Raw genomic sequence first — 20121 nt, forward strand, 5'->3', positions numbered from 1 at the left:
AAAATTGACTAAAAAATAGACCTCATAAGTACACAATGTGAAGAGATACTTATATCATAATAATTGATTTAATTAAATACTGAAAGACATCTTGGGTGCCCAAGGATGTAATTCAATTACCCTTTTACAGAGAAGGAAACTGAGGCCCAAAGAGGAAGATGTAACAATCACTACAATGAAATTCCACCACTAATGAATAGAAGAATACAATTCAAATTTCCTCCTGCTCTTTCTCAATCCATCCCTCTCCATTTATTCCTTCAGTTTCCTTAGGCTGACAACTGTCAGGAACAGGGAATTTACGCCCTAGGACTACCCATCCTTTTTCACAGTCTGGGCTCTGGTTTTTAATTGTATTTTTTTCTTTTAACCCACCAAATTTCTGTGGAGATTTTTCCATTTGTGAATTTTATTCATCTGATTTATGGTTTAAATATATTTCTTGGCCACTGCTTTTCCTTTTGTTCCTGTGGTGCTGCCCTGGGAGGTATGAGTTCCAACAGCTAAGAAACTTTTGAGATCTATGAAGCAGAGGTTTCCTTCCTTAGAAGTAAGGGAGGGGAAAAGCGGGGTCCTGGACAACAATGGACCCCAATACCTATTTGTATTCGTATATCTTCGTACATATCGAAAGGTCAAAAAGGGACATGTGCTCTAGCATCTGCTCCTGGCCCTGGGGCAGCACATTCTCACATGCCAACTGTGGTTCTGGTGGTTGGCTGCACATATCCTGACTATTACTCAAAGTCCAGTTTCCCTCCTAGTGGAAGCCTGACCTTCCTCTCAGAGGATACACATTACTATCATCCAGGCCCCTTTCTTTTTGACTAAAGAGAAAAAATCTACATAGAGTCTATTTTTGTTGTTGTTTGCTTGTTATTTGTTTGTTGGATTTCATTTGAAATCCTGGTCTGTGATTGCTGGAGTTGGGTAGCTACTGACTTTGTCTGTCTATTGGATGGATAGTTCTTGCCTCCCAACTCCTCCAGAACTGAAGAACTTCCTGCACTGGAGCAAGTGGACAGCCATGATGTCCAGTCATTGCAGCACTAGTGGCTGAGCTATTGAACTGAAACACTCCCTTGGAAAGAGAGAATTAGACATCATAAGTCCATGTCTATAGACTATCACAGTCCCAATGACAAGGTTAATATCTAGCTTGGTGCTTCAATGTAAAAAAGTTCCTGAATGTCTGATACTCATGAGTCACTTCCCCATTTTTCCCAAAAATAAAAAATGGGCTGTAGAAGTTTCATGGCAGTTGAAGAACTGTGAACCAAACAAAGCTATAAATCCAAATCACAAATGCTAATAGATGATATGCCCTATAATCTACCCTCTCATTTCTAGCTGCTGATTGGACATCTCACACTGGATGTCCAATAGACATCTTAAACTCAGTAAGTCAAAAACCAAATACTTTCTCTTTCCCCCCAAATACTTCCCTTTTTCACTCCTCCTTCCTTTATCTTCTCAATCATTTCAATTTGCAACCTAAATATCATCATTGACTTTCCTTCACTCTCTGTTTCCAATTAGTTGTCAAACCCTGTCATTTCTATTCCTGAGCATCTCTGCTACAAATTCCCTTCTGTCCTTGGTGCTGCCTTCACCCAGAGCAGGCCCTCTCCTCCTGATGTCTAGATTGTTACAATACCCTGCTCCTTCATTTTCCTACCTCAAGGCTCATGCCACTTCACTCCATCTTGAACTGAGCTGTTAAATTGAACTTGCTCCCTGTCATCTCCAGGATCAAGTGCAAAATCATCTGTTTGGCTTTTAAAGTACTTCATATTCTGACTCCTCCTATCTTCCCAGTCTCCGTACACCTTACTCCTCTCTACACACTCTAAGACTTGGCTGCCTTCCTACTGCTCATGCATGATGTTCCATCTCCAACATTCGAAAGTCTTCACTGGCAGTCCCTCATGTCTGGAATGTGCCCCTCCTCATCTCTGCACTTAATGGGCTTAACCCTGTTCCAGCAGGCTGAAAGCAGCAGAGGAATGCTTTTGTCTGGCAGGGGACACAAAGAGGAGCAGTATAGCCACGCATTTCAGACTGATCTCTAAAGATGGCAAGGACATCAAACACTACAGTTCGATTAGGAGTTGTCCCAGGAACATGTTACACCCAACCAGGTTTCAGTAACTCTTCCCTATCTATGGACACTTTGGGCTTTGGGGGCAGAGTGTGATCCAGGTTTGTGAGTGAACCATTACTGCTTGGCTGCTGTTGTTTTCATGTTGTTATTGTTATATTTCTTTCTGTTGGTAAATGTTTCATGATGGGGGACTAACGGCCTCCTTTTTGCTAATTTGTTTAAATGGGAAGAATGCCAGTGAAGGCTCAGGAGTTATAATCATGAGAAGCAGACATATATCTCCTTCTACATCAGAGGAAATGGTGGCACCAGATCCAACCCATTGGGGAATCACTTTGACTGATTAGAGGAGATTCAGATGGGATAGCCAAAGCAGCCCAACCCAGGAAAAAGGAAAGTGTGAAAAAAGACTAGCATAGGATCCATAATGTATGTTTGTCCTTCATTGTCGAAGAAGATCATGCCATCAGAGAAATGATGACATGACTTGCACTTGACTTTGTTTCTTAATGAGGGAGGGTTGTGCAGCCCTCACCAGTCTCACTTCTCCTTCAAAGCCATCTGAATCCAGTGACCAGATATTCATCAGGATGACTGGAGATGACCTAGGATGAGGCAGTTGGGGTTAAGTGACTTGCCCAAGATCACACAGCTAGTGAGTGTCAAGTGTCTGAGGTAAGATTTGAACTCAGGCCCACCTGACTCCTGCACTGGTGCTCTATCCATGGCACCACCTAGCTGCCCCAGGATCCATAAACAAAGTAAGTGGGATAGCACTTCGGGGGAGTTACTAGTGACAGGAGAATTAGGAAAGGCTTCTTCCTTTAGAAGAGGACATTTTAACAAAGCTTTAAAGGAAACTAGAGGTTGAAGAGGCATGAGTGAAGAAGGAGTGCATTCAAGGCCTTGTGAGGGAAAGGAGAAGGTCACAGAACAAGGCACAGAGATTAGTTGTGTATGTTCTGTTGTATGGCATATGTGATACACTGAATACATAGATTGCATGCAAGGAACAGAAAGAGGCAGACTCTATAACCCTGTGTGTGAAAGGGAGAAAGTTTAAGGAACTCGGAAAGTTAGGTCAAGGAGAGGTTTGAAGGGGTTATAAATTCCCCCAACATTGAGTATTTTTTCCTAGAAGTAATAGTGGAAAACACCTGGCAAACCCACCATGATCTCAGAGATAGGAGGTTCATAGTAATAATAATGACAATGAAGAATTATTTACAGTCGATCCTCAACATTCATGCAGTTAACTTTTGAGACTTCAAGTATCCATGTGATTTTATTAGTAACTTAATTTTCTTTTCACATTGACAACTGCATGCATTTACACTATGTGCAATACAGAAAATAAATGATAGGTTGAATAAAGGATGAAAGTATGGGTAAAAAGGGCTGCTGAATCTGCTCCAGAAAATCCTAAAGTAACCTCTCAAGTGTGAGATGAGGGAATTGAAAATATGGAAAAGCAGCTAAGTTTATGGGCAAATGAAGAGGTGGTGAACCCTGCCATCTCTCCAGTCTGAGGGTCGTGGTGGGAGTTCAGAGCTCAGACATGGACTCATCCTGAGGCCTGTGCTTTTCACTGGGTAATGATTCAAGCACAGAGAGGAAACAGAAGGTATAGACAGCAGGTGCTGCCCCTTTTTTACCTCAGGCTTCTTTGGACCACACTGCCCCTTCTCTCTTAGTCCCATTCAGTGGCCTCTCCTCTTCCCTGAGTTTTGTGGGTTATTTCATGGGAAACATGTTAAGAAAAGTGCATATAACCAGAATTAATGTTTCATTATGAAAACTATATGCAGAAAAGTGTATTTTCAGCAAACTAGTGAAAGATTACCATTCTGTGTGGTTGCAGGAACCTACCTTCCTATTCCCCAAAGGTTCAGTGAATCAACATTTGCATTTTTTATTTTATTGTCATTTTTTTCGAGGAATGATAACCTCATGAAAGTTGAGGATTGACTATATTACTAAATATAAGAGGAAATAATTTCTAATTGATGTTATGTAATTAATAATTAGAGGTCAATGAAGATAATGATGATGATAACCACATTAAAACCAGCCTCTCTCTTAAAGGCCATTTCCTAGAAGCATCTGAAATAAAGTGTAAAAATATTTTGGGATCTTCACACAGTAAGAAATGAAACAGCAATAGAAAGAAAGGAGGAAAGGGATTGATCAGTTTTTGTAGTACACAAAATAAGCATGTCTCAAAAACCTATAGAAATATTATCGGAATAACTAGACACCATGTTGTTGAGTGATAGTAAAGGTATATTTTGTACATATATGTATATATACATTTGTACATATATGTATATATACACATATGCATATGTGTACTGTACAAGGTTTTATATATACATACATATACATATATACACACATACAAATAAATATATATGGTAAATCTAGCTAAACTTAAGTGACTTATATCCAGACAGAATCTCTGCCATGACCAACACCAAGGAAAGAATCAAAAGGTCTTCCATGGATAATATTGGCATGAAGTCAGTTAACAATATGTTGACAAAGAAGCATTGAATGGCTAATGCATTCAAATTTGCACAAATGGAGAGAATTGGGATGGCAATTTAGGACCTGATCAGTGCCACCAGAAATGACAAAGAGATTAGCTTCAGGACTCTGAACTTACTTATCAATGTAGATTATGCCAGGGAGTAGTGGAGAGTATTCAACACATCTTTGAAGGTTCTACAAATTAAGCGTCTACCAAATCAAGAGCAAGATGTGACCTGGTAACTGAAATTATTATGCATGAGAAGTTGACTTTCTATCATGGACAAATCCTCATGCTACAAGTAAAGCTTTCAAAACATCATGGAGAACTCAATCAATAAATCTTAATGAATCTAGACTATTGTCATAGATCAAACTTTGTTTTCACAGTTTGGCTAGAACTGATTCATAAAAAAGCTTAACTATGTTTTACATTGATATCACTATGCTAAATACTAATAATTTCCAAGTTCTTTAGAACAAAACTTTCAAAGTGTATAGGCCTAGATAAAGAGACAAAAAATATATGGGAACAAGGTGAGCTATGGATCATCTCTGGTCTCTAGTCTGTGTTTGTTCTTTATTTTCAAAGAGGACCGTGATGTCAGGGAAATGATGACAAGACTTGCAGTTGACTTTGATTTGAGTGAGGGAGGCTGTGCAAAGTCACCAGTCTCACTTTATCCTCCTGAACCATCTGGATCCAGTAACCAGATATTCTTCAGGAAGACTGGAGATGGCACAGGGTGCAATGGGAGACCTTGACATTTTTAGGCTAAGGATTTTTCAGGTATTACTTAGAGTGAAGTAATGCTCATTCAGTGAATAGGCCACTTTAAGAAGTGGGTCAAGGGATAGCCCCTTTAACTAGAAATTTTTAAAAAAGAAAAAAATCAAGCTGGGAGGGGAAGACCTTCAGGGTTGCTGTTCCAAAGAGAAACAGTTACCACTGACATTCATTCTAAGCCAAGAGGGTTCAAAATACAGTCATTAATTGAAGCTTGGGCAGGGACCTATTGTGGTCAAATCTATGGGTTTCAGCATGAACTGGATTCAAGGCTTTGTGAAAGAAAGAAAGAAAAAGAAAAGAAGGAAGAAAGAAAGAGGGAAAGAGAAAGAAAGAAAGAAAGAAAGAAAGAAAGAAAGAAAGAAAGAAAGAAAGAAAGAAAGAAAGAAAGAAAGAAAGAAAGAAAGAAAGAAAGAAGAAAAGAAAGGAAGGAAGGAAGGAAGGAAGGAAGGAAGGAAGGAAGGAAGGAAGGAAGGAAGGAAGGAAGGAAGGAAGGAAGGAAAGGAAAGGAAAGGAAAGGAAAGGAAAGGAAAGGAAAGGAAAGGAAAGGAAAGGAAAGGAAAGGAAAGGAAAGGAAAGGAAAGGAAAGGAAAGGAAAGGAAAGGAAAGGAAAGGAATCCAGTTAGTAAACCTCAAGTTAACTGGACAGCTTCTGGCCATCTAAATTTACCTTCCTTTGGAGAGGATAAGGAGAGGTAGAGTTAGAGGGAGAGGATGAGCTGAGTTATCCAGCTATTCTACTAGCTACTACTACTAGGTCTCTAGTCAACTACTGGTGTATAACCAAGGATGCTTAGAATGAGCCTATGGAAGTTTAGTTTATTTGCAACACTTTTATTAACTATTACAAGCATTTATTTTATGTACCTGTGTAAAGTCCACAGAGCTCCCCATAAGAAAGAAAAAAAAAAGAATAGTAGCTTTTCCTAGAGAAATTTCCATATAAATACCAATAAATTGACAAGAAGAAAAAAATAATAATTTCTTCAAATATAACTTCTCCTCCAAAGACTGACCAATGCTAAGAAGTGTAAAGAAGCAATAGAAAAATGGAGAATGACAATCTATTTACTCTTCAAACTTTGTGTGTCCTTAGGCTATTATGATAATTATTAAGCCCTGGTAGGAACTTTGTAATACTGGTAAATTGGGCTGTAACCAAAATTCTCATGTATACAAAGAGTAATTTATTTTAATTAATTACTGAATAAATCATCTGAAAATATCACAACATCTATCCTATTTTTGTTGATTACTATTTTAGGAGTATGTGAGGTGTTCAAGAAGGACTAGAACTTCTGGTATTAGGACTTGCAGAGTTCTTTCTAGGGTTTCTCATTCACTTTTGGTGTCTATCTAGAAATCAACTCTCATGTGTGGCACCAAGAAGTTGTAGCTTTCACAGCAACCACACTCCAAAAAACCATCTTGGCATATGGGCTAAAGCAAGTTGAGGGTAACCAACAGGTCTTAAACCCCACAATGAATTGGGGGATGCCTACCTCATGCATGTGAAGCCTGCTCCCAGCAGAATGTGATGATGAGAATGATTTGTTCCAATAGGCATGAAAACATCTGAAGCAGGTGCTATGGAATGCTTAGAGACAGTTCAGGCATCAAAGATGCCAAAGTTGTATGTTGTATCTTCAGCTATTGCCGGTCATCCTGATTTTTGTCTCATCACTGCACTTTGATGATTCTGGAAGAGAGAGTGAGGCTGACAACTTTGTGCAATCCTACCTCACTTAAATTCACACATAAGTCAAGACATCATACCATGATATCATTGATCTTCTACTAATATGAAAAAAAAAGCAATAATTGATTACTACAAAGTTTTTCTTTTGTTCATATATACACATATTGCATAGATATACATATATATATCCAGGTGTTGGAGAACTCTGGAATATTTTATATCAATTTGAAACACTATTTTCTATTTAAAATGTCACCAATACAACAACATTTAAAATAATTTCTATAAGACATAATATTTTTCAGAGAAGTAGTTTAGTTGTATACAATACCACTTATCTTTAAGTCCAATATTATCCCTTCAAAACAGAATTATGAATGGCTTTCAAGTTAAAAACACATCCAGATCTCTAACTAATCATTTAAAGGATATGAGTGATTTTGAATTATATGAATCTACTAAAAACATGTTTAAAAACCTATTTGTATTGTGGAATATTTTTTCTGTGACATGAAAATATTATGTGGACCTGACAAATATAAAATTGTTAACATACATCTAAAAGATGTAGAGACTGAAGGTTCAAGTTTGAATCCAGAGGTCAAATTGAACCTATGGATATTCAATATTTATAATTACCTTTGTTTCCTCCAGGCAAGCCATATTAAGCATAAATATGTCAAGTAGAAAGGTACAGCTGAATATGTTAACAGACATCTGAAGTCAAAGTTGAACGGGAAGAATGCATTTGAATCAATTAACACCTCTGCAGCATCCATCTGATTCCACACTTTCAGATCTATAGAGTGAAAAATAACAGATTTGGAAAGTGTAGAAGCTGAAATAGAGCCCATATATGTAAATGAAACTCCAAGTCCATCACTTTAAAGCAGATATAGGCAGATTAACACTTTCTCTCCCAAAAGGAGGAATTGAATCATAAGACATAAGATTGTGTATTCCTGGAACACATCATTGGTAAGATCAAAAAACGTACAGAGCTACTTTAGTAATGAACAGGCCTCATTTAACCAAACAATGTTAAAAGCCACACATCAGATACTACAGGTACACACCAATGGGTTTATAGAATGGACTCCAGAGTGGTTTACCTTCAAAAGGAGCCCATGAAACCACCAGCTTGCAGAGGCAGAATTAGAAGGTCTTTCATGTGTGACATCTGCTTGAACTCAACAAGCATGAACCATAAGGGCCATCCTCAATAAGCCTGGTCTTAGGAAGCATTGTAAATTATGTAAGAAATTGACAATACATTTTTGTATTAATTAATTTTAGAACCTACTGAATGCTCAGCAATACATTTTGTTTTCTTTCTGTCCCTGGCACTCAGTGCAGTCCCTGGCACAGAAAAAGCATTTAATAAGTGTTTGCTAACTGACTGGTAGTTAGAATTTTATATCAATTTTTAAAATTCTTTCATGGACTACTTTTCATAGATACATCCTCATAGTACAAATTAGTTTTATTGTTGTTAAGTCATTTCAGTCATGTCTGGCTTTCTGTGACCTCTTTTGGGATTTTCTTAGCAAAGATACTGGAGTGGTTTGCCATTGCCTTCCCTAGCTCATTTTACAAATGAAGAAACTGAGGCAAACAGGATTAAGTGACTTGTCCATGGTCACAATCTAGTAAGAGTCTGAGATTGAATTTGAACTCAGGTCCTTCTGATTCCAGGGTCAGGTGCTGTAGCCACTGTACCACCTAGCTGTCCTATATTACAAATATAGACATGAAAATATATTCAAGAAACCAATAAATATTCATACAATTAGACCATTGTTATGATCTGTCCTCTCAGATCATCATCCAACTGTCACCTGTCATCACTTAGACACACTAGCTCACATGCATTTTTAAAAAATATTTTTTCTATTACATCTAACAACAATTTTTAACATATTTTTAAAATCAGGTTCCAAATTCTCTCCATTTCTCCCCTTTCCCCTCAGTGAGAAGGAAAGGAATTTGATATGGATTACATATATGCAGTCAAACAATATATTTCCATATTAATATAGAGAAAGAAAACACAGACTAGCAATAATAATGATGATAAATGAAATTAAAAATTTTATGCTTTGATCTGCATTCTCCATTAAGTTTTGTTTTTCTGTTTCTGGAGAAATGGATAGCATTTTGCATTGTAATTCCTTCAGAACTGTCTTGGATCTTTGTATTTCTGAAAATAGCTAAGTCATTCACAGTTGGTCTTTATACAATATTGCTATTACTGAGTATAATGTGGTCTTGGTTCTTTTTTTTTCTCATTCAACCAGCAAGCATTTATTAAGCACCTCCATATTACAAGTACATTGGAAATTCAAATACAAAACCAAAGAATTAAACAATTCCTACTCAAAAGGAATTTAAATTCTTATTTTGTCACTTCATGACCACATAAGATAGTAAGAAAACTGCCTGCTAACAATCTACTCAAATACATTTCTAATTTCTTTAGGTCAAGAACTATCTGATATTTTCTTATATCCCCACAATGGCAACTAGAGCTCTCAATGCAGGTGAGGCACTCAGCTGATACTTTTTGACTTGTAACTTGGTAAAACCATGCAAATTTTCCCCATACTTTCTAGTAACAAAGAAAATTATAAGGTCCCTTTGACCTCAAATGTTGGGTGTTTTTGCAAAGATGCTACCATCTTTTAGATATCTTGGTATTCCTAGTTATTGGGAGAAAATGGAGAACGCATTATCTGACAGAATTAATTCCAAAGGAAGACAAAAATGTAGTGATTTCTCAACATTCACGTTTCATATTCTTGGTTTTTCTTATTTGTAGGCTGGCCATTAATAATAAAATAAGAATTTTTGGAGATTAGTGGTATACTATAGAAAATCACAGATGAAGTACATATATAAAGAAAATTTAAAAAATAGCACGTCATCAATGCATAAAAGGAATATGCTTCCTCTTTGACTCCTATTCAGATTCAGGCATGTGATTTTCTGCCACAGTGACCTTTGTATCTTGTGCTTTTTATGGGTGAAGGAAATCCTTTAAGAGGTTGCCACAGCTACACTTGCACTATGAAGATTTTGTAAGACTCCGCATAGTGTGCAAGATATTTATTTCTCTCTCTTGCACCATTTTTTATGGGTGTAGTGTGTTTTTTTACTTGGGTTTTTTTTGTTAAATGAATATCATCAGAATCATTACTAAAGATTGTTATTATTAAAAAATAAAACTTTGGGATTGGGCCCAGAGTTATTTGGGGTTTTTTGCATTTATCGGGATCCTGTGCTTCCAAATCGTGAGAAAGTCAAGGGACAACTGTACATCTATTAAGTAGACTGCATTTTGTTTCACCAAAAAATATTTTTTTTTGTGCTCTTGGTTCTGCTCACTTCATTTTGCAGTTATTCATGTAAGTCTTTTCAAGGTTATTCTTTTTTTTCCCCTTGAAACCATACCACTCATCATTTCTTGTTTATATTTTTTTCAAATTATACACTAATTTTTACATTGATTTTAAAAATAATTGTTGAGTTCCAAACTTTCTCTCTCCCATGCCCCTCCTTAAAATAATAAAAATGATATAGGTTATATATACATATATATATATATATATATATATATATATATATATGTATGTATGTATTGTATATATATATACATGCTATCATGTAGAAATATTTCCATATTAAGCATGTTATAAAAGAAGAAACAGACCAAAAGGAAAAAGAAAAACATACAGAAAAAAAGTAAAAGTAGTATGTTTTGATCTATGTTCAGACTCCATTAAGTTCTTTCTTTGGAATTGGATAGTATTTTTTCATCATAATACCCTTACAACTCCCTTGGATCTTTATATTGCTGAAAATGGCCAAGTCATTCACAGTTGATCATCTTGCTATCTACAGTGTTCTCTTGATTATGCTCACTTCACTTTGCATCAGTTCATTTAAATCTTTCCAGGTCTTTTTCTCAAATACATATGCTCTTCATTTCTTATAGCACAACAGCACGCCATTACATTCTTATACCTCAAGTTGTTCAGTCATTTCCCAATTGAGGGGCATCCCCTCAATTTCCAATTCTTTGTAAATATAAAAAATATCTACTATAAATATAATTTGTATATCTAGGTCCCTTTTCTTTTTCTTTAATCACTGTGGGATACAGACCTAGTCATAGTATTGCTGGATCAAAAAGTATGCACAATTTTATAGCCCTTGGGGCATATTTCCAAATTGCTTTCCAGAATGGTTGAATCAGTTTAGAACTTAACCAATAGTGAAGTAGTGTCAAAATTTTTCCACATTCATCCAACAGTTGTAATTTTTTTAGCCAATTAGCCAATCTTATAAGTGTGAAGTGGTACCTTAGAGTTATTTTAATTCATATTTCTCTAATCAATAGTGATTCAGAGCATTTTATGTGACTATTGATAACTTTGATTTCTTCTTCTGAAAACTACCTGTTCATATCCTTTGACAATTTGTCAATTAAGAAATTAATTGGGAAGGAGCCAAGATGGTAGAGTAGAAGCAGGGACCTACTTGAGTTCTCCATCAAACCCCTCAAAATACCTGTAAAAATGACTCTAAACAAATTATAAAGCAGTAGAAGCTAAAAAGTGACAGAGTGAAACAAATTTTCAGCCCAAGACAATCTGGAAGGCCAACAGGAAGGATCTACTGCACTGGACTGAAACCAAAGCCCAGGTTAGCAGGGGAGCTCCAGCATAGATGGAACTAAAGCAGGCCTCAGGGCATGGAATCATTGGTGGCTGCTGTGGTCTCCAGACTTCTCAACTCATAAAAACCAAAGACAGCTTCAAAGGTCAGTGAGAAACCTCTATTACCTGAGTGAAAGGAGAGCATGATCTGGCCCCAACCCCAGCTGCAGCCCCAGGATGATGGCAGTGGCTACTTCTGGAGTTCTCAGTCTATAGATGATGGGGGAGTCAAGTGCTTGATCTGGGCTCCAGTCCTGGGTGGTATTCCTTGGGTGAGGAGGAGCGCTGGTGTGGCAGAACTGATGGTGGTTGTGGAAATGGAATCCTACTCACAATTCCATGGCAGAAAAGAGGGCCTGTGGTTGATCAAAGACCAGAGCACAGGCCAGGAGAGGAGTAAACACCTCTCCTTTTATTATACCACTTTTGAGGAACTGAGAACTTAAAGGTCCCTAGAGATATCTATTAAAAACAACTATGAGGGGGGGAGGTGGAGCCAAGATGGTGGAGTAGAAAGATGCACATAATCTAACTCTTCCCCCCACAGCCCAAAAAATACCTCTAAAGAAAGACTCTCAACAAATTCTAGAGCAGTAGAAGCCTCAGAACAATGGAGTGGAGGAGATTTCCAACCCAGGGTGACCTGGAAGGCCAACAGGAAACGTCTGTCACAACCAGATGCAGAGAGGAGCCCAGTCCAGTGTTGCCTGTGTGGCACTGGGAGGTACAGGACCAGAGTAGACTTCCAGGACAGAATCACCAACTGCAGCATTGGTTCACAGAATGCTTAACCCACAGGTGCCAAAGGTCAATGAGAAGTCTTTTTCAATCAGAGTGAGAAGGGAACAGGGTCCTCCCCTAGCCCTGGCCCCAAATGGTAGTGGCAGCAGCAGCAGTGGGTGGCAGGTGCATGCAATGGCCATGGAAGCAGCCAGGGTCCATTGTTGCAGTGGCTCAGCTAAAAGGCCCTGGGGGAATTGAGCAGCTGATCTGAAACTCAGCCCTGAACATGGTCGTGGGGTTTGGTGGAGCTGGAGGCCCCTGAGGAGTAAAATACTCTCCCTTGATTGTGCCACCTTGGAGGAACTGAGAACTTACAGGTCCCCTGAGTATACCCTACACTTGACAAAAGATCCAGAAGTCAAGTAACTGGTTAGGAAAACGCCAAAAAAAAGAAGGGAAAAAATAAGACTACAGAAGGTTACTTTCTTGGTGAACAGATATTCTCTCCCATTTTTTCAGATGAAGAAGAACAATGTTTACCATCAGGAGAAGACATGAAAGTAAAGGTTGCTGCATACAAAACCACCAAAATAAATATGCAATGGTCCCAAGCCATAGAAGAGCTCAAAAAAGGATTTTGAAAATCAAGTAAGAGAGGTGGAAGAAAAATTGGGAAGAGAAATGAGAGAGATGCAAGAAAATCATGAAAAGTGAGACAACAGCTTGCTAAAGGAGACCCCAAAAAATGCTGAAGAAAATAACACCTTTAAAAATAGGCTCACTCAATTGTCAAAAGAGGTCCAAAATGCCAATGAGGAGAAAAATGCTTTCAAAAGCAGAATTACCCAAATGTAAAAGGATTTTCAAAAGCTCATTGAAGAAAATAGCTCTTTGAAAATTAGAATGGAACAGATGGAAGCTAATAACTTTATGAAAAACCAAGGAATTACAAAACAAAAGAAAAAGAATGAAAAAAAAATGGAAGATAATGAGAAATATCTCATTGAAAAAACAACTGACCTGGAAAATAGATCCAGGAGAGACAATTTGAAAATTATGAGACTACCTGAAAGCCATGATCAAAAAGAGCCTAGACATCATCTTTCATGAAATTATTAAGGTCAACTGCTCTGATATTCTAGAACCAGGGGACAAAATAAATATTAAATTAATCCACCAATCACTTCCTGAAAGAGATACAAAAAGAGAAACTCCTAGGAATATTATAGCCAAATTTCAGAGTTCCCTCGTCAAGAAGAAAATATTGCAAGCAGCTAGAAAGAAACAATTCGAATATTTTGGAAGTACAATTAAGATCTAACAGCTTCTACATTCAGGGATTGAAGGGCTTGTAATATGATATTCCAGAAGTCAAAGGAACTAGGATTAAAACCAAGAATCACCTACCCAGAAAAACTGAGCATAATTCTTCAGAGGAAAAATGGTCATTCCATGAAATAGAGGACTTTCAAACATTCTTGGTGAAAAGACCAGGGCTGAAAAGAAAATTTGACTTTCAAACACTGGAATCAAGAGTATCATGAAGAGGTAAACAGGAAAGAGAAATCACAAGGGACTTACTATAGTTGAACTATTTACATTCCTACATGGAAAGATAATATTTGTAACTCTTGAAACTTTTCTCAGTATCTGGGTACTTGGATGGATTACATACACACACACACACACACACAGACATATATGTGTGTGTGTGTGTGTGTGTGTGTGTGTGTGTGTATACACAGAGAGACAGAGGGACAGAGAGACAGAGAGCACAGGGTGAACTGAATAGGAAGGAATCATATCTAAAAAGAATAAAATTAAGGTGTGAGAGAGGAATATATTGGGAGGAAAAGGGTAGAAATGGAATGGGGCAAATTATTTCTCATAGAAGAGGCAAGAGAAAGCTTTTCTAATAGAGGCAAAAAGGGCGGAGGTGAGAGGAAAGAAGTGAAGTTTACTCTCATCACATTTGGCTCAAGGAAGAAATAACATGCACACTCAATTTGGTATGAAAATCTATCTTACACTACAGGAAAGTAAGGAAAAGGGGATAAGCAGGGTGAGGGTGATGATGGAAGGGAGGGCAAATAGGAGGTGGAAGCAATTAGAAGTAAACACTCTTGGGGAGAGACAAGGTCAAAAGAGAGAATAGAAGAAATGGGGGGCAGGATAGAATGGAGGGAAATATAGTTAGTCTTACACAACACGACTATTATGTAAGTCATTTGCAAAACTACACGTATATAGCCTATATTGAATTGCTTGCCTTCTCAGTGGGGATGGGTGGGGAGAGAGGGAGAAACTCAAAGTTTTAGGAACAAATGTTGAAAATTGTTTTTGTATGCAACTGGGAAATAAGAAATACAGGACATGGGGTATAGAAATTTATCTTGCCCTACAGGATAAGAGAGAAGATGGGGATAAGGGAAGGGAGGGCACACTGGTGAAAGGGACAATCAGAATGCAAGATGTTTTGGGATGGGGGGAGGGGAGAGATGGGGAGAAAATTTGGAACTCAAAATTTTGTGGAAATGAATGTTGAAAATTTAAAATAAATTAAAAAATTAAAATTAAAAAAAATTAAAAAGAGCTGCAGAAAACACCTGAAACTTAGTTAGTATACCCTCCACCTAACAAACTCTCAAAAGCCAGGTAATTGTGTGGGGAAATGTACAAAGAGGGGAAAAATAGAACTGTAAAATGTTACTTTCTTGGTGAAAAGTTATTTTCGTCCATCCTTTCAGTTGAGGAAGAGCTAATCATACAAGCAGAGGAAGTTCAAAGCATACAACTGGCAGAAGACAACAAGCTGAAGATTTCAATGCCTCCAACAGAAAATATGAAATGGTCACAGGCCATAGAAGAACTAAAAAAAGATTTTCAAAATCAAGTAAGAGAAGTAAAGAAAAAAAAAAGGAAGAGAAGTGAGAATGATACAAAAAAATCATGAAAAATGAGTCACCAGCTTGCTAAAAGAAGCCCCTTCCCCCAAATGCTGAAGAAAATAACATGTTTAAAAATAGACTAACTAAAATGGCAAAAGAGTTCCCAAAAGTCCATAAGAAGAAGAAGTTCTTAAAAAGCTAGAATTTATCAAATGGAAAAGGAAGTCCAAAAGCTCACTGAAGAAAATGATTACTTAAAAATTAGAATGGAACAAATGGAAGCTAATGACTTTATGAAAAATCAAGAAATCATAAGACAAAACCATAACAAATAGAAAAAAAATAGAACACAATGTGGAATATCTCACTGGGAAAACAACTGGCCTGGAAAATAAATCCAGGAGAGATAATTAAAAAATTATTGTTTACCTGAAAACCATGATCAAAAAAAACTGTGTAGACCTCATCTTTCAAGAAATTATCAAGGAAAACTGTCCTAATATTCTAGACCTAGAAGGTAAAATAGAAATGGAAAGAAGCCACCTATCACCTCCTAAAAAAGACAAAGGAAAACTCCTAGGAATATTGTAGCCAAATTCCAGAGTTCCCAGGTCAAGAAGAAAATATTACAAGCATCCAGAAAGAAATAATTCAATTACTGTGAAAGTACAATCAGGATAACATAGGATTTAGCAGCTTCTACAGCAACAACAACATAAGGGATCAGAGTGCTTGAAATATGATATTCCAGAGATTAAAGGAGGTAGGATTAAAACCAAGAATCACCTACTCAGAAAACTGAGTATGATACATCATGAAAAAATTGGAATTTCAAAGAAATAGAGGACTTCCAAGCATTCTTGTTCAAAAGATCAGAGCTGAGTAGAAAATTTGACTTTCAAATATAAGAACCAAGAGAAATATGAAAAGGTAAAAAAGAAAGTAAAGTCATAAGAGACTCACTAAAGTTGAACCATTTTCGTTCCTACATGGAAAGATGATATTTGTAACTCACGAGACCTTTCTCAGTATTAAGGTAGTTGGAGGAAATGCACGTACACCCCCCACACCCCCCACACATATATACATATATACATATGTGTGTGTATGTGTGCATACATATATCCATGCATGTATGTATATGTATGTACATGTATATGCATATGTGTGTATATGTATGGTATATATACAACTATATACATATATGTGTGCATGTGTGTGTAGATATGTATGCGTGTATGTGTTTATATATGTATATGTATGTCTGTATGTGTTTGTATACACACATCTACACATGTGTGTATGTATAGTATATGTGTATGCATATATGTGCATGTATATGCTTATGTATGTGCATATATGTGTGTATATGTATGTATGTATATATATATATATATATATATATATATATACACACATGTATAGACAGAGGGGACAGAGTGAACTTAATATGAGGGGAGGATACCTAAAATTAAAATTAAGTGTTGAGAGGAATGCACTGGGAGAAAGAGAAAGGGAGAGGTACAATGCAGTAAAACATCCCACATAAAAGGGGCAAGAAAGAGCTTTTACAATGGAAGGGAAGAAGAGAGAGGTGAAAGGGAATAAGTAAGCCTTACTCTCATTGAATTTGACTTAAGGAGGGAATAATACACATTCAATTGGGTATGGAAATCTATTTTACCCTGTGGGAAGGTAGGGGAGAAGAGGATAGGAGAGGGAGGATAATAGAAGGGATGGGAGATTGGGGGGAGAGGTAATAAGAAGCAAACACTATTGTGGAGGGACAGGTCAAGAAAAAGAATGAAATAAATGTAGGACAGGACTGGATAAGGGAAATGTGGCTACTCTTTTACAGAATGACTGTTATGGAAGTGTTTTGCATGACTACACATTTATAACCTATATCAAATTACCTGCTTTCTCAATGAGGATGGGTGGGAAGGGACGAAGGGTGAGAATGTGGAACTCAAACTTTAAAAGTGAATGCTAAAATTATTTTTGCATGTAACTGGTAAAATAATACACATTCCATTGGGGTATAGAAATCTATCTTACCCTACAGGAAAATAGAGGGGAGAGGGATGGGAGAAGAGGGGGTTGATAGAAGGAAGGGTAGATTGGGGGAAGGGGTGAATGGAGTGCATGCTGTCCTGGCGTGGTGAATGGGAAGAGATGGAGACAAAACTTGGAATTCAAAATCTTGTGGAAGTCAATGCTGAAAACTGAAAATAAATAAATTGTATTAAAAATGACCCATATTCTTACAAATTTCACTTTTTTATACATTTGAGAAATGAGTCCTCTATCAGAGAAACTTGTTCTAAAAATTTCCCCCTATTTTATTCTTTGTTTTTAATCTTTACTGAATTGATTTGCTTTTGCAAGAATGTTTTAATATAATGTAATCAAAATTATCAATTTTACCTCATATAGTGTTCTTTGTCTCTTATTTATTCATAAATTCTTCCCTTATCCATAGATTCAACATGCAAACTATTCTATACTCCATGAATTTGCTTGTTGTATCAAACTTTGTATCTGCTTAACTTTCCTTTTGTTTATTTTCTAGTTAGATTTATCCAGTTCTAAAAGGGGAAAGTTGAGGTTTCCCATTACTATAGATTTACTACCTACTCATGTAACTCATTTCACTTTTCCTTTAAAAATTTGAGAGGTATGTTATTTGGTGCATATATATTTAGCAATGACATTACTCCATTGTCTATGGACCCTTTGCAGCAAAAGATAGTTTCCCTGCTTATCTTTTTTTTATTAGATCTATTTTTTCTTTTACTTTGTCTAAGATCATGATAGCTACCCCTGTATTTTTTTTTTACTTCAGCTGAAACATAATAGATTCTTCTCCAGCCCCTTACCTTTACTCTATTTCCCTCTCTGCTTAAAGTGTGTTTTCTATAAACAATATATTTCAGGGTTCTGGGTTTTAATCCACTCAACTACCTGCTTCCATTTCGTACACGAATTTCTCCAAATTATTTTCACATTCTATTTCCCCATTTGACCTTCTCTCTCTCTCTCTATCTCTCTCTCTCTCCCTCCCTTCTTCTTTCCCTCCCTCCCTCTCTCTTTCCCTCTCTCTTCCTTTCTCTCTCTTGTCTTCCCTCTCTCTCTCCTCTCCTCTCCTCTCCCTCCATCTCCCTCTTGCCTTCACTACCTCTCCCCTCTCTGTTCTGTTTTGCTTATGACCACGACCTCTTCCAATTCACCTTTCTTCTATCACCCTTCCCCATATCCCTTTCTTTCTTACTTCCCTATAGAATGAAATAAATATCTCTACCCAATTCACTGTGTGGTATTCTCTCTTTCAGTCAATTGCAATGAGAGTAAAGTTCAAGTGATGTCCACCATCCCTCCCCATCTTCTTCTCCACTGCAAAAGCTTTTTTACACATATTTCATGTGAGATAATTTACCCAATTTTATCTCCCCATTCCTCCTCCTCCCAATGCATCTATCTTTCTCACAATATATTTTTCGCATGTATCATCATCATCATCATCATCACAGTTAACTCATACCCATGCTCTTTATTTATGTATACTCCTTCTAATTGCCCTAATAATGATAAATGTCTTAGGAGTTACAAGTATCATCTTCCCATGTAGGAATGTAAACAGTTTAACCTTATTGAATCCCTTATGCATCCTCTTTGTTGTTTACCTTTCAATGATTGTCTTGAGTTTTGTATTTGAAAATCAAATTTCTGTTCACCACAGGACTTTTCATCAGAAATGCTTGTAAGTCCTCTATTTCATTAAATATCCATTTTTTCCCTCTGAAGGATTTTACTCAGTTTAGCTGGGTAGGTGATTTTTGGTTGTAATTCCAGCTCCTTTGATGGAAAATCAATTTCCAAAACTTTTGATACCTTTTTGTAGAAGCTGGTAAATCATGTGTAATCCTGAGGGAAGCTAAATTATATTTAAATTGTTTCTTGCTGGCTGCTTGCAATATTCTCCCCTGTACTGGGGACCTCTGAAATTTGGCTACAATATTCCTTGGAGTTTTCATTTTTGGATCTCTTTCAAGAGGTGATAGGTGAATTATTTCAATTTCTATTTTACATTCTAGTTCTAGGATACGAGGAGTTTTCCATAGTGATTTCTTGAAATATCATGCATGTCTAGGCTCTTTTTTATCATGCCTTTCTGGAAGTTGAATAATCCTTAAATTATTTCAACTTGAGCCAAGCTTTCAGGTGAGTTATTTTCTCAGTAAGATAGTTCACATTTTCTTCTATTTTTTTCTTTCTTTTTCTTTTGTTCTAGTGTTTCTTAATGTCTCACAAATTCATTAACTTCCATTAGTTCAATTCTAATTTTTAAGGAACTATTTCATTCAGTGAGCTTTTGTACTACCTTTTCCATTTCACCAATTCTACTTTTTAAAGAATTATTTTTTTCAGTGGTTTTTTTACATTTTTCCCCATTTTGTGTTTCCTTTGCCAAGATGTTAATCGTTTGTTTGTTTTATAATTCTCTTGTGAAACTCTCATTTCTTTTGCCCAGTTTTTCTTCTACCTCTCTCATTTGATTTTTAAAATCTATTTCTAGTATTTCCTCTAGGAATTTCTTTTCATCTGCCACCGATTCACACTTTTCTTTGAGGTTTTAAATGCAGCCATTTTGACACTGTTGTCCTAGTTTTTTT

At 36.7% G+C, this 20121-nt stretch overlaps 1 long non-coding RNA gene across 2 annotated transcripts in view; it reads right to left on the reverse strand.

Moving 5' to 3' along the window:
- The window catches only part of LOC140517634 (uncharacterized), a 72028-nt gene that overhangs the window by 38781 nt on the left and 13126 nt on the right, over positions 1–20121 (reverse strand). For both annotated transcript variants that reach the window (XR_011971660.1, XR_011971661.1), the window contains exons 2-3: positions 7759–7918; positions 6923–7119 (exon numbers count right to left, since the gene is read on the reverse strand). This is a non-coding gene — a long non-coding RNA (uncharacterized lncRNA). The remainder of the gene's footprint in view (positions 1–6922; positions 7120–7758; positions 7919–20121) is intronic.

This window comes from Notamacropus eugenii, chromosome 1 (assembly GCF_028372415.1).
Source record: "Notamacropus eugenii isolate mMacEug1 chromosome 1, mMacEug1.pri_v2, whole genome shotgun sequence".
NCBI lineage: Eukaryota > Metazoa > Chordata > Mammalia > Diprotodontia > Macropodidae > Notamacropus > Notamacropus eugenii.